Here is a 14468-nt window from a genome sequence, read left to right on the forward strand (position 1 = left end):
CAATCTGCCCACTTCCTAGAGACTGCATTAGCATTAGTGCGTGTAATTTCAGAATCTTTAGAGATTTGTACATTGGTCCTTATCTACAGAATACTACTCACAGGGCTTAGCTTAGTCTTGAGATGTTTTGCAAGCATTATTTGTCCTATCCTTTGTAACTCTTAGTAAAACAAAGCAAAACAAAAAGACACACTCAGAAGATGTAAAGTTCTACTAAGAGGAGGCTTACAATCTCAACAGGAAAGAGAGCTGGTGAAAAAATATCAAATACCTTCCATGTATATGGGGATAAATCTTTCAGTAGTGAGAATGACTCTTAAGGACAGCAAACAAATCTTTGAACAAGTATGGGGCACCATGCCTGTGCCACCAGTAACGGCAATAATGCCACAACCTCCCAATGTGTCTTCTTCTGTGTTTACCTCCACCCTCCATTCTCAGTCTGAACACAGCAACAGACTGATCCCAACACAATAACACGTCACTCCCCTACTCAAAATCTTCCAGTGTCTTCTTTTCTCATCCAAAGATCTAATAACTGCCCCCCAGCCCCAGTTGCCCCATCTGGTACTTCTTGTCCCACCTAGTACTCGACTTCCTCTTGCTCAAGCTGTTTCGCCACACTGCTATCCTTACTATTCCAAGAACTCACTAGGCACACGTCCACCTCTGTGCCTTTGCACATGAGATTTCCTTTCCTTGGACCGATTTTGTTCCACATACACACATGGCTTGTTCCCTTACCTACTTCGAGTTTTTCCTCTGATATCATCCTTTCAAAGAGGCCTTGACATTCAGTCAAAACCATAATACTCCTTTCGTCCCCATCTAACTCAGTGTATCCTCTCCATGTTCTTGTTTTAGTCTTCTCCACAGTGCCTACCAGCACATGGTAAACAATATACATTTACTCATCTATTTGGTTTCTCTCTCCTTCCTTTGGAAGTAATTTGCCTGAGGGTGAAATTCTATTTGTTTTGCTTAGTCCTAGATACCTAGTACACAGTAAGTAGATACTCTATAAATATGTGTTAGAGGGATAAATATTTGTTGAATGAGTTAATTAATGAAGAAGGAAGGATGAGTCAGCAATAAAGGAATATGATTTGTGAACTGGATTTTATGAGTAGAGCTAGAAGATAAAGGTCCATTTGAGCACCTATTAGCTTAATGATAATTTAAGAGAAGGCTACGGCTCTAAGGAAGAGCAGGCCAAGTGGCGAACATCAAAGAACAGCAGAGATCATCTGGGGGTGTTTACCAAGCTTAATAGATTTTTCAGAGCAGACAAAACTACTCTATTATATATTTTTAAAGCCTAAAAATATATACTGGCCCAAGAATAACAATATCTGAAAATACTCAGCTTGAAAATATTGAGATGGAAATTCTCAGACTATTGTCAGTTGCCAGTCTCTAACCCACATCCAATCTACCAACAAATCTAACTACTTCTTACCAATTTCACCATTATCGCACCAGTCTAACCCACTACCATCTCTAGTTGAGATGTACATTAGCCTCCTAAATAAAGTCTGTGCTTGTACTTTTACATTCCTAAACTCAGCAACCAGAGTGATAACACGTAGAATCCTAAGGCCTCACCACGCCTAGACGGACCTACATGATACAGAGCCTGACTACAGCTCTGATTTCGTTTTCATACCTTTTCCCCCTCCCTCACTGGCCATTCAATGCACCAAACACACCCACGCCTTAAGCTGTTTGCACCCATGGTTTCCTTTTTCTGGAACATTAATCCTCCAGATATATACACAGTTCACACCCTCATTTTATTCATCACCTCACTCATGTTTTTGTTCAAATATCACCTCCTCGGACAACTCTTTCCTGACCACCAAATGTTATAACTACAGCCCCTATCATTCTTGAGGTCATTCCATATTTTATTTTTATTTATAGTCATTCTCATTTCCTAACATTAAAGATATATCTCTTTCTATACTTTTATTGCTGTGTCCTCAATGGCCATGACTGTACCAAGTTCAGAATAGATGCTCAAAAAATATTTATTGAAGGCATGAGTACTGATTGTAATTCATGGAGAACCAGCAAGGTGAAGTTCATTTTAGTCACTATTCCTAGGAATAAATGAACTTTAAAAATGAATTTATAGCTTTTCAGCACACAACATGATCATAATTAGAAGACTTTTTCACATGCTTAGGTTCATGATGACTTCCTTCTCTATGGGAAAACATTCAGAACCACTATAAAAGTTGCTGGAGCTTTCAATTCTGCAGGATTACTGAAGGGTCATATGGGAACATATCTACTTCTTCCTCAGTCCTAGTTTAGTCTAAGTAAAACTAACTCAACACAAGCAAACAAAACAAGCCAAAAAACTTCAAATTCCAAATTAAACAGTCTCTCCTCATCTGTATTTAAAAACAACCTTGTTTGTGACCAAAATCTTATCTATGTGTTTCTAGAAAAATGTGTATTTATGAAAAGACAGAAATATTCAGGAGGAAATCAGGCATTTAAATCCGAAAATCTCCTTATAGGAAGCATTCTCTAATCGTATATAACTTACATAAAATGTTCCCCTATCTTCTACTGTATAATGATTTCTTATATTTAAGGTAATAAAAAGGGAATTAAGTTGCACGTTTTCCATACTAATTTGGGTCTACTTATAAAAAGGAATCAGAGAAATAGAATACTATACATAACTAATGTATGTTCTTTCTTAAATTGCTGTTTTCCTATATTCTAACTTTTACAATAATAAAATAAATCTGCATATTCTTTCTCCCAAATCTAAATAAAAAGTTCTGTGCAAGTACTTAAGGAAACTTCTGTGACTGTAAAATGTCAAGATCTCATAAAGCATGTCTCCAAAGCAGAGACAGGCATTTCTGAATATGTTCGAACTAGGGTAGAAATGAAAACACCCAGATTCCCCAATCCTTATGCAACCTCTCTAGTCAGTGAGTGCTGCTGCTATTTTTCTATCACAAGTAGAATTTCTAATAGATTTTTCCCACTGGAAAAGAAGAACAAAGACATTGCTGTATATCAGGTAGCTGGCTCCAGCTACACTTGCATGGACTTTAATTGATAAACAGCTACATTGTAAACGATCTCCATGTTCATTTTACATAAAATTATTGATGATGCTTTTATGAGTACTCTTTAAAATAAATTGCAACGTATTGCCTGAATATTAAAACATTTTCCACTCCAGTTCTTCTTCTACTTTTAAACAAACATTCTTAGTATACTGTCAAAATAACAAGGTCTGTCATCATTCAATTTTTACAATATCACTTCTAATAAACAGGAAAGTAAACAACATAAAATCCATAAGACAAACATTTACACATTTGTCTTGACCACGGCAGGATATTCTTGGAAAATCAGACTTTGAAAGATAACATTTGACTCTCAACTATTAATATAAACTGGTGAAATGACAGGTAAGCTGACATTGCCTATCCATAGAGTCTGACGGGTTCAAGAACACCATTTGCAAATGTATTTTCCAAATTTTCATAGGTGCTTACTCCATGCCACGCCCAGTCGTAGGCATCAAGACTACACTACTGATTGAACAGACATGGCCACTGCACTCAAGGATTCCAAGCCATCACTGCATGACTTCTCATTACAATTACATGTAGAGACAGACAGACACACACACACACACACACACACATGCACACATGCACACACCTCTCCATGCAGGTGCTGGTTTTTGATCTTTTTCAAAGGAAGGAATTGGGCAGTTTCAAAGTCAATGCTTACTGCTCAGAAAAGCAGAGGTCATGAATGTTTCACTGATACATCTCAGATGTTATCTTTTATGAATGAAGTGTATCTATGCAACTTGATTGTGAAAATTATCTGCCTACGGGAATTCAGAGAAAAAAGAAAACTATTTTAAGTGGGTGTTTCCTTCATGAAAAAAGGATTATGATGCTGCATTGTCAGTTTCAAAACTGCAGTTTTTGAAAAAGTCATGCCCACAACCACAGCAATGAAAATGCCATCAGTCATGTGCTCTTCTTACACCATGAAACTTGGCCTGAAATTAATTTTTGGCTACATCTACATTTCTGATTAATTTTTCCAATGCATAAAATGTACAATCATGACATTTAAAGAAATGAACATTGACGCATATTGCCTCAACTTAGAGAAACAAGTAAGAGCAAATTTCATCATGTTATAATATATATAACAAAACAGTGTTTGTGTGAATGACCAGTTAAAGGGTTTCCATATGCATTTTACTTTTCCTTGATACGCATTCACAAACCCTGCTGACATTAATGAGAATTACTCAAGTGTATTGAGAAAGAGTAGGCCTTTTGTGTATTCTCATACATTGAAGCCATAAATTTGCATACTTTTAAAGAAACCCATTTGATTGTTTTAGCGTGAGGGTGAGTTAAAATCACTGGCACACATTGCATGAGGTAGAGAGAAAAATATGGTCAACAGGGAGAAAAGGTTCAAGGCATTAAGTAGCTCAAGATACACTTCCGTAAATTGTGAGTTTTCCTTAACCACCCAGGACAGGAACTGGTTTATTAATTATCTTTTCTTACTAAATGAGAATTATGTTGTCACTGTGTGGAGAGAGGAGGGACCACAAGATGGTCTCAGTGGCTCTTTCCTCGTTGTCTGGCAAGAAACTGCAGCAGGAGAGACTGCCCATGGACTCAACTTTCCACAAGGTCTCCAGGTGCTGGAAGCAAACTCCATCTGCAAGGCCCCTGTCTTGGTATGCAAGACTATTCTCATGCTTACAAAGACCTCCTCTTTAGGCCCATCCTATAAAGAAATGGAGTGTAACAAGAGCTGGATATATCCAGCACATAGGCCCAAGTGCTCCTCTCCATAAGACTATGAGACCATGTGAGCTTCGGGCATCCCTGACCCCTCTACCAGTGACCCCAGCTGGTATCATGGGACACTTGCCCAAGCCTTCCACCAACACCACCCGCCTCAGAATCTTCTTCCAGAGAATAGTTAATTTTTCTTGGTGAGTATTTTACAAGTTCATTAGATGAAAGTTTGTCTGTAAACAGAGAGAACTTTCAGGAGAAAAAAAATTATACCTAACTTGGTTTTCTCCAACCTAGGAAATCAGAGGCTCTGTCACCTACATATTTTTAATCAGGACATAGGCTTCTAACAGAAGGGACAGAGAGAAAAGAAATTGAGGTGAGTGACAGCAAGCATAAAATTAAAAACTTACACACATTTGCCTTTACACATAGGATTTGCTTGTTGCAGTTTTTAGCATCTTTGTGATGCAAATAGAAACAAAAAGATTGAATGCCAGGCAAGCTGTTGGAGAGAGTCTGGGACAGACAACGTTATCTACAAATACTTTTGAGATAAATAAAATTACTTCAGATAAATATATCTGAACGCTTTAGAATGAATATCTCCTGTCCCATATTCAGAATTAAGATGAAATACTAATCAGCCTTTCAGGTTTTCTACTTAATTACTCAAAAGCAAAACAAGAGGCTAATCTTTGATTAAGCAGAAGTCAGCTGAGCAGGATTTGACACTGATGCTTGAGCCACATGTCTGAGGACACCAAAGCCACAGGTCTCATCAAAAGAAATTCAGTATATTCATTTATTTCAGTGTGCCCATTTGGACAAATGACTGATGATCCTTCAGCTGCCATTTTAAATCACAGCATTTCACAGTACAGTATGATGGCTGCTTACATCTTTTGACAGAGCTTTCTACTAGGAATACCTACCACAATTATGCAGTTCACAAGAAATGCAGAGGAAAGGTGTTGCTACATCCCAAGGCAGAGTGAAACTCTGATGCAACTATGTAAAAACCTGACAGTACTTCATGATTCATTATTTTATTAACTACAAAATTAAGTCTTAGGACCTAAATGGCCATATGATGTTTTATGCATTTGGATTCTCCCTTCCGCACTACATACTGAAAACAGGAGAAAGTCTCTGCTGAAGGCATCTGTAGATTCAGTACTTTGAGGCTGATGATGGCTGCTTTGGGCTCCAATTGCTGTGGTGATACATAGTGATCCCCAACCTTCTCAGCCATCTATGACTATTCTACTATCTGCTTTAATTACGAGGAGAGAGAGGAATTACTTTTAGGAAGGTATGTGCTAAGAAACCGTTATTTCCTTTAGTTTCCAACATCTCAACAGTAATGCAATTTGCTGCAGTTGCCAGTTTCCCGAGACTGTAAGCAGAGAAACCTGGAAGATCATCACATCTGCAGACATTTGAACCATGAAAAAGTTACTATGTAGCAAAGTGCTGAAGAATCTAAAGAGTTAAAGCCAAGGGACTTCTGCCCACATACAGACAGATAATGGCAGTGCAGTTTATTTCATCTACTAACTGCATGTATTAGAACTAGAAAGATCGTGGCCTTGAAGAGTCAGACACAACTGGGGAGACAAACTCACTCTGCTACTCATGGGTTAAATGACCTTGGGTTAACCAAAGATGCAGTTTTCTCACCTGTAAGATGTATGTACGTGTATTTCTTTCATGAGTTTTTTTTTTTTTTTTTTTTTTTAATATGAGGGATAGGGATTCTGGCACTCGAGAAAGTGAAATAATTCTATGCAATAAGTAAACTCAGACCCATTGAAGCTAAGTGAGAGATTGTTTACGTTGGAGCCAGAGCAAGATCCCAGATCCCTATATGGCGTATAGTCCTCCCTGTAGTACACAAAACTACTGCGTGCGCGCGTGCAAGCGTGCGCGTTTAATTCAGATGACCTGAGGCTCGTGCCACTTCTACTTAGCCAAGATGGTTAGCTCATCCCCAGTACCACTTCCTCCTATCTCTGAATCTTTTGGATTCCCTTTTTCTCATAAGGAACCTTGAGATTGTCTTGGCTAGGAGCACTGACACTTGATCCTGTTCTGAAACATGTATGCTTTTCTTTCTTGGACATCTCCACAGTGGGAAACCCTCCTGTCTATGGTATAATTACTAAGCATCACCATATTAACAATAAACAACATAAACAACTAATTTGGGTAATTTTGGTCAAGTCCCTTGGCTTCTGTAAGCCTTGGTTTCCTCATTCTTAGAACTCAGGGATTATTTTTTTATAAAATCCATCATTAGCTGGAAAAATTTAATATTAATACATCATATCAAAATTTTCACTACAGGTGCATCAAAGAATACATATAAAAGGAAAAATATAAAACTTTTAAACTAAATCTAGGAGAATATTTTATAACCTTACACTTCAGGAGATCTTCTTAAATAACAGTAGATACTCATAAGCCAAAAAAGAAAATGTGGATATCATTCCATAAAGAAAAAAATATATATATAAGGCCATAGACCCCAAAAGCAAAGTCAAAAGATAAATAAAAGATTAGAGGAAAACACTTTAAAAACCTACAATATCCCAAATAAACAAAAAAGCTCTAAAATGGATAAGCTACCCACTATAAAAATGGACAAATGCTATGAAAAGGTGTTTTACATATCATAAAATGCTAAAGAATCGCAATCTCAGTAATAGAGAAATATGCAAATTATAAAAACAAGTAAGTACCAAACTTTTGTCCAATAATTTGACAAGATCTTTAAAGACTCAGCATTCAGCCCTGGTAAAGGCATAGGAAAATATTTTCTCCCAGACACTCTTATTAAGCTTATAAATTATGACAAATTTTTGGAAAAAGTAATCTAGAAATATCTATTAAACTTTAAAATTGCCTATCCTTTGCCCCAAAAAACCTACTCTGGGGAAGTATCCAACTGAAATGAAAGTACAAGTACTTCAAGATAGGTAGATGGATGGATAGATGTATGGATAGACAGATAGACATATAGATAGATTTATAGTAGTATTATAAGTAATACGGAAACAACTGGGGACAGTCTGAAGTACCCATTTAAAAAGAAATATTTTGATTAATTAGGTCATATCCATTTAAAAAAATTCTCTGAGCTCTTAAAGAGGATTAGACAGGTTTGTATGTATCAACTGGGAAAAAAGATTACTATTGCTGAAAAAAATACAAGTTTATATATATATATTATTTAATCATGACATTGTTTTTAACTATATGCATAAATGTATTTTATATTTTTATAAGCAAAAAATATAATAATGGAAATTTGGGGATTTGTACAAGTCAATCCCTAAGGAATTCCCTTTGAGAGGTAGGCTTAAAAGAACAAAATGAGAACATATCTGTTTACAGCAGGCATTCCTATACTGTTTGGATTTTTGCTACAAGTGTGTAAGACTTTGAAACAAATAATTTGTAAAAAACACTCATAGTGTAGTAAGGACTTGAGCAGATATATGTGCAGAAGGCTAATGGAGCACAAGAGGAGCGATTCACCTTTCTGGAGCAGTCAGTAAAGTTATCATACTGAAGGTAGCCTTTGAGCTGAATCCTGGGAAAACTTTAGGAATGTAACTTTCATTGGTTTATAATTTTGGAGCTATGGGATGCAGGCCTGACCCTCTCATTAACTCCTTTGATATTTTGATTTTACCTTCTAAATATCTCTCAAATATACCCCCTTCTGCAATCCAATAACTTTTAAGCCTATATATATATATATATGTACTCAAACTCACTCATAATAATCAAATTCAAATTTAAATGGTATATCACAAATCCAATTCAGATTGGAAAAGTCTGATCATCAACATCAAAAAGTCTGAAGGTAACAGTGTTTGGATAAGAGATGAGGAACAAAAGGCAATCATATCCTGTGGGTGGGAGCATAAATTGATACAAACTCTATGGAGGGCTGTCTGGCAAAATCTGGGGAATTTAAGATGTGATACTACATTCAATTTCTAGGAATGTATCCCACAAATATACTTACATAGGTATACAATGCACATGGTCAAAAATATTTATGGCAGAACTCTTTGTATTAGCAAAGGGTTAGAAATAATGTAAATATCTATCCTTGTGAACAAGTTAAGTAAATTACATCCATAACAGAATACTATCTAATCTAAAAAAGAAGAGGAAGGCAGAAATATCTACTGATGTGCTATATAAAAAACAAAGTAGAGTGTATTAGTCTAATTTTAATATATATATGTATATCTACACTTATCTATTTCTAAGTACATACACAAATACCTACATGTAAACATGTATACAGAAACATTTGTATAAACATAGACTCTCTCCCTGAATAGATTTATAACAACCTATTTACTGCTTAAAGAACTTCAGTAGCTTCTCACTACTTCTGAGGAAAATAAAAAAGTAAATTCTCTACCACATTTGCATGTTCTCTTATGTCTTGCTAACTGATAAATATCAAACTAAGACACTACTCAGCAATCGTCTTTAAAGAATTTCAGATATATTCAATACACTGGAGTATAGACAAACCAATCTCCCACAGACCTGTGCTTCCCATACAGATTTGCTCTCTCCACCGCTATTCTGTTCTTTTTTCATCCACTCTCTATCATGTCTACTTCTGATGACTAGACTTCTGAAAGATTGGTTTATAAACCAATAAACCATATAAAACTGCATCTTCATTAAACAACCCACAATCACTATCATAATGTCTATTTTATTTTTTTACTGCTATGTATAACTATCTGAAATTAATGTGTTTAATATCTTCACTGGCCACTAGAATGCATGTTTCATAAGGGCAAGGACCGTACCTGGATTAGTGTATCCCCATTGCTTAGAATAGTGTCTAGGAGATGGTAGATGTTTCTTCTATCTTTACTGAATGAATAAATAGGAATAGACCAAAAATTTTTTAAGAACTATATAAAATAATTTGAGCAATGGAAAGAATAGCAGCAGGAAAAAATGAAGGCTAGAATGAGGTTTTTAGTGGGTGATGAAATAAAATTCATACTTTATGGCAAAACAAGAAAAATTTAAAGTTTTTCTTTACCCATTTGGGACTCCTCCCTTCCCTTTAGTGTATATTGTGCATCTGCACTAACCAGATCTCCTTAGGAGATAACCTTCCTTCCAAGATGACCCATGACCCACCACTTGCTCTGTATCTGTGGATCTGGATTGTGGAAACTGTCAATAATGTACAGCCCTCTGTTTCAAAAACTTATATAACTGTGCTTTCACCTCTAAGGGGCAGAATGGTTCTCACAGCTTTATGAGAGGCAGTTCCCAGGTTATAATCCTCAGTTTGGCTCTAATAAAATTTTCCATTTTGTTCTTAGATCGACTGATTAATTTTGCATCTACATGGGTGATGTTTTGCCCACCTTTGACCTTTACCAGGCCAGCACACCCATCACTCTGCTGCTATAGATGTTGGTTGCTCACAGCTCACAGCTGCCTCTTATCCAGAGTTTCACCCTGACTAAATGGGAGCTACCTCACCCAACAAGCTACTTCATTCACCCCAAGGCAGTTCACAGCCAGCCTCTGGCCCTTTTGCTACCCAAAGGATCTGGCTGAAGCTAGAATCCAAAGGCAACTACATATGTGTGTAGCCCCTGTCATGCCCTTTCCTAACTTCTCTCACTCTTTTTCTTTTGAGGGCTCTAAGAGTCCCGAGAATAAAGGAATGGGAAATTTCGGAAAGGGTTATTTGAGAAGATGCACTTGAGAAACAAACTGCAGATTCCCCTGAACCCTCTGTTCATGCAGAAGTGAACTAGCTTTCACCTCCTGTTAGAAGATAAAGTCCTCTCCCCTCAACCCCACCCTTGCTTGAAGACAATGTAAATACCTCAAATGAAGCAAGGATGTTCCTAAGACATGGCTTGCCCTCTGCAGGGTTTGTCCCTCCTTGCCCCTGGCCATCGGATCCACAAATAGGGTAAAGTCAAAGCAAGGCCCAAATCAGAAATGCTGGGCATACCAAAGAAGGAGAGGATTACATGTTGAAAGATCTGTAGGACCTAACCTGTATCTAGCAACAGGAACCAGGAGAGTATCCCCAGAAGTGAACCTTGAGGATGCTAGATCAAGAATGAAGTACTATAAAAGCTGGGTAAGAGAGTTTATCAACTAGGGATTCTCCTCCATGACACTGTCATTAACATACCACCCTCTCAGTTTCTTACTGGGCCATTTTCCCCCTTTCATCTACCTATTTCTCCTAAGGGAATCATCCTGATGAAATGAATAAATGAATGAGTGGCCTACAGCCCCTATCAAGGGTGGTTCAATGGAGACTACCTAGAGTGGAACACGGGGAAGAATGCTCCCTCAGGAAATATCGTTATAGAGAGAGTAAATTAAATAGTCCTTGATAAATTAAATAGTCCTTGATAAACCTATTTAGAAACAGAATCCTTTCCTACACAGCAAACGCATTCAAAATCTACCTCAGTTGTCACCTTTTCATGGTCCTTATTCTCAACCCCTGAAGAACAACTGTTCTTTCATTTGGTTTCCCACAGCATTTTAGTCTAACCTATATTATACCACTTAAAACACATTATATAGTTATAGATTATGTCTAACCACCTTTATATGCCCAGCATTTAGCATGGCATGTAGAAAGTGTCATATACCTTAATAAATTTAAATAATATATGCCCTCCTGATATCAATAATAACAAAGTTAACATGTGTCAAGAATTAATAGGTAGGTTTCATTGTTGTTTTGTTAGATATCTCCCCCACCCCCAATCTGTTTTTTTTTTGCATTGATACTTTATTAGAGTTACATGAGTTTTTAATTCATGACCCTATAATGTATTAACTGGTAGAGTTTGACCAACCATGCTGGCAGCCTTTTCTAAAGCAAGAAAAAAAAAAATATTTTACCTATTTTTTGGAATTTTTTATTTGAAAAATTTCAAGCATTAGCAAAAGTAAAGAGAAAATTATAATGACTGTCCTTCTTCAAAAATTACCAACTTCTAGCCAGTCTTGTTTCACATATTTCCCAATTATCCCCCTACATAGTTATTTTGAAGCAAATTACAGATATCATATTATGTCAGCCATAAATACTTCTGTACATACCTCTAAATATTAAGGACTATTTTTTTAAAAAACTGTTAAAAAAACAGAATTCAACTTAGTAAATTTTAAAGATCATATTGGCTTTATTCAGTAAAACATGAATCAGGCAGCATTTAATCTAGAATATAGAAAGGAGCTCCCAGGAACTGTACAAAATGAAACACTTTTATGGGCAGAAAGGAGCACGAACAAGGAAGTTACACTACGCATAAAACCAGATTGGTTATGGCAAGATTACTTTCCTTTACGGGATGACGGGGACTATCAGGCCAATTACCTAACTAGTGCTGATGAGGTGACTCCCAACCTATGACTCCATTTCTGAGACAGCCCAACCTATAATTAAGCATCAGTTGGGTGACACAGGATTTAGCACAAGCAACTCCATTTGGGGCATGTTGTCTTATTTTTAACAAAACATAACCACAATACCATTATCACTTCTAAAAAACATACCTTAATTCATTCTTAATATTATCAAACATTCAGTCAGTGTCCAATCTTGGGGGGTACTTTTGAACATTTCAGTTACATAATGGAGAGAAGAAGGTAAATGTCTGCTCATTTTGCACAAACTAGAGTGAGAATATTCATTGTAGCCAAGGACGTAGCTTATTGAATTCAAATAATTCTGCAGTGGAATTATTCACAATAAGAAGTTAATATATCACTTTCACTATCACATCAGAAAGACAAGAGTAGAAGTGAATGTTCGAGGTTCTTCTCAGCTGGGATTTCCAGGGAGTCCCAGAGAGATGGTATTCAAACTTCCCCCTCCACTGATGATCACAGTCCAGGGCTGATTATAATACAGGAGTGTGGTAGTTACATATTTGTGCTAAACTCCCAATTTTACCTCTTTATTATGTAATTACTGATTACTGGAAACTAAAGCTAATAAAGAAATGCTAAGATTCTCTTCCCCATAGGAGTACAGTAACAACTCTGAATTATGCAGTATTGTAGAAAATGGATTAAAAATATCTTATTTGCAACTTAAATACTCAACAGTCCTCACATTTCTATTGCATGATGGAGTAACAACCATCTTTACAATGAGCATACCATAAAAGAAGGAATTAACACAAACGTCTTACCTCCTCGGATTCTTCCTCATGGACGTGCTTTGGAGCTGAGAATGCTGAATCTATCACTCCCCTACCCCAAGTAATATTTTAAGAAAGGGAAAGCCATTCAGTTAACCATGATTAACTATATGCTTCCCTAATAACAATCAGAGTTATCTGAATATTCTACTCTTCAGCCTTTTGTCTTGACATCAGATGGACACAGCTTAAAACACAGGTAGGAATAATGGCTTTCCAAGTGAGAAAATTAGTTAAACAAGTAGAAATAAAAATAGTATCAGGTTGCGGTGGTGGGAAAAGAGAGCCAGAACTGCAATCTCTTCTGTTCTTTGCTACTTACCGTTTTGTGATTCAACGAAGTCTCTTCTCTGGATCTGATTCCTTGCCTGTAAAACAATTTTAGGAAATGAATTAAGTCATTTGTAAGGACTACTTCAACTAAGGAGTTTTAGTTAGGTTTTGACTCTATTATCCGTAATTCTTTACTTTTCATTTTCTTTGTCAATATCAAAAGATACTCCATTAGAAAAGCTGTTAGAATATCATCTTAAACCATACTCAGGACTCGCCAAAAAAGGAGGATCAGGTTGACTCATCCATTGGACTAGAAACTTCATCTATTCTTCTAATTTGCACATTTGAATAACATTGTTTCATAAAGAATCTAAAGAATCTTGTTTCTTGTCACTTGTCAAATGATACACAGTACAAAGATTCATTAATATAAGTTCTAGGTGGGCAGCAGAAAATAAAATAATTATTAATGCCAACCCTTTTAAATTGATCGCTATCCTAGTTCATCTCAGATAGCAAACTGACTTAGTAAGGGTGCATAGATTACCAACTACACAGAACACTTTTCCAGATTAAATTTTTCTTCTGCATAATGGTTTTTCTTTGTTATTTTTGCTGATATATTTTTCATATGGAAAAGATATTTTAATAAGAAAAAGTACAACCCATCCCACAAATATGAGTCATTGAATAAAACACAACCACACTGACTTTGAACTATGATTACAAAGCAAATAAAATAGTACATGGGCTTAAAGGAAAGTTTATACCCGCTTAAGTCGGAAGAAAGAAAAAAAGCAGAGAAGGAGAAAATTTTCACAGAGAAAACCATGCTTGAGATCAGTCTTGGCAAATGAATAAAAAAGCAGAACTTTAAGATAATTCAAGGAAAGGAGTGAGCACAGGGAAGAAATGACAAAAGAGAGAAAAGTAGAGACATCATGCTAGATATTTTCAATAGACACTTGTTTAATATTCACAGCAATCTAGGTATGATTAATATAATTTTGTAGATGTAGTAACTGAGGTTCAGAGAAATTAATTAACTTGCCCAAGGTTACACACCTAATCAATAGCAGAGTCAGCCTTCAAGCCTAGTTTAAATAACTTCAGAGCCACATTATAC

At 36.3% G+C, this 14468-nt stretch overlaps 1 long non-coding RNA gene across 1 annotated transcript in view; it reads right to left on the reverse strand.

Moving 5' to 3' along the window:
• The window catches only part of LOC136794169 (uncharacterized), a 475677-nt gene extending 462243 nt beyond the window's left edge, over positions 1-13434 (reverse strand). Inside the window, exon 1 of the long non-coding RNA XR_010840541.1 lies at positions 13389-13434. This is a non-coding gene — a long non-coding RNA (uncharacterized lncRNA). The remainder of the gene's footprint in view (positions 1-13388) is intronic.
• Positions 13435-14468: the final 1034 nt, after the last annotated feature.

The sequence above is a fragment of the Kogia breviceps genome, chromosome 4 (genome assembly GCF_026419965.1).
Source record: "Kogia breviceps isolate mKogBre1 chromosome 4, mKogBre1 haplotype 1, whole genome shotgun sequence".
Lineage (NCBI taxonomy): Eukaryota > Metazoa > Chordata > Mammalia > Artiodactyla > Physeteridae > Kogia > Kogia breviceps.